Here is a 1,794-nt window from a genome sequence, read left to right on the forward strand (position 1 = left end):
TTTCATTTGCTATGTACGCTCGGTGGATTCCCCAAGTTCTCTTTGGAGCATTAGCAAATCTCTTTTGGTCAGGATATGATTTATTTTGTGTCAATCATCAGGATTCTCAATAACTGCTCTTAATTCTTTAAAAAAAATTTTTTTTCCTAATGTTAAATGTAATGCTGCCTCTTTTGCTTAGGCCCATGGTGCCGGCAGGACGGGCAAGTGTCGCGGTCAGAGATCAGAAGTGGCATGATAAACAGTACAAGAAAGCCCATTTGGGCACAGCCCTGAAGGCCAGCGCTTTTGGGGGCGCATCCCATGCGAAGGGAATTGTGCTGGAAAAAGTGAGGGGTCGAAGCCAAACACGCAAATCCTGCCATCAGGAAGTGTGTCAGGGTCCAGGTGATCAAGAATGGCAAAAAGGTCACAGCCTTTGCACCCAGTGATGGTTGTTTGAATTTTATTGAGGAAAATGATAAAGTTCTGGTTGCTGCATTTGGTCGCAAAGGTCATGCTGTTAGTGACATTACTGGAGTCTGCTTTAAGGTTGTCAAAGTAGCCAGTGTTTCCCTTTTGGCTTTATACAAAGGCAAGAAGGCAAGACCAAGATCATAAGTTTCAATGGTGAAAACACAGTAGTAATAAATTTTCATATGCCAAAAAAAAAAAAGTAATGCTTGTTACACTATGTGCTCATTATAGTATCATTTAAACTCTTCACAAATTGGAACCAATCTAATTTCTGACAATAAAAGAATGGTATCTGTGGTCTATCGCTGATAAATGGCCCCCAATGAGCTCCAGCTCCTGGTAGTCACATTTACTTTTGTGCAGTCCTCTCCCTCCTTGCCCCAGTGTGGGTTTATAAGACCCATGGAATAAAGCAGAAATGGTTATATTTCACTTCTAAGATTAAGTGATTTAAAAATTACATTTTTTTCTCTCCCTCTCTCTCCCTTCATGGATCACTCACTCTGAGGGGATCCACGTCTGCAGCAGCCCTACGGAGAGGCCCAGATGGTGAGGAACTGAAGCCTCCAGCCAACAGCCACGTGGATGAGCCTACAAGAGGATCCCCTAGCCCATCAAGTTTTCAAGGACTGCAGCTCCAGCTGACAGTTCGATGGCAACCTCATGACAGACCCTGGGCCAGAACCACCCAGCTAAGCCACTCTGAGATTCCTGACACTCAGAAACTGTGTGAGACAATATTTTTGCTTGTTTGTTTTAAGCTGCTAAATGTTGCATAATTTGCAGTGCAGCAATAGGTAACTAATTCATTGTCCATATAAAGCGGAATGTTATGTGGTAATAAAATGTCCGATTTTCAAAGAATACTTGATGACATGAAAAAGTGATGAGTGTACAATGTTAAATGAAAACAGCCGGAAGCAGAACTATCTGTGTTGTGTGTTGCACATCTGTTGTTTGTGTCTGATCAACACATGTTCTTGCCCTCCCTCTTCTACTGATAGAACTTCCCTTTCCTATAGGGAAGTGATTCCACGTGTTTCAAATGGTGCTGACTTTAACCCGCATAAGCCAGAGAAGCAACTCAGAGCATATTTAAGTTCCTCCTTCCCTTGGCACGTTAGGAAAGACAGGCTAATGAGAAAAACTCCTAGATCTTTTCTTCCTAGAGTAGTACATAGAGAGAAGGACCGTAATTTCCAAATAAAATTAAAGATGGTAAAGATATCAGACACCAGATTGCGTAGTTCTTAAAATCAGAGCCAACTTTCGACTTCTTCGTGGTGCATCAGTAAACTCTCTTTTTATTTAAGGTAATTGGAGTTGGGGTTCTGTCTT

General features: G+C 41.9%; 1 pseudogene; it reads left to right on the top strand.

The window, feature by feature from the left end:
* Positions 1 to 655, top strand: part of LOC102892376 — a 5,212-nt pseudogene extending 4,557 nt beyond the window's left edge.
* The last annotated feature ends 1,139 nt before the right edge of the window (positions 656 to 1,794 follow it).

The sequence above is a fragment of the Pteropus alecto genome, unplaced genomic scaffold, assembly GCF_000325575.1.
Source record: "Pteropus alecto unplaced genomic scaffold, ASM32557v1 scaffold338, whole genome shotgun sequence".
In the NCBI taxonomy this organism is placed as follows: domain Eukaryota; kingdom Metazoa; phylum Chordata; class Mammalia; order Chiroptera; family Pteropodidae; genus Pteropus; species Pteropus alecto.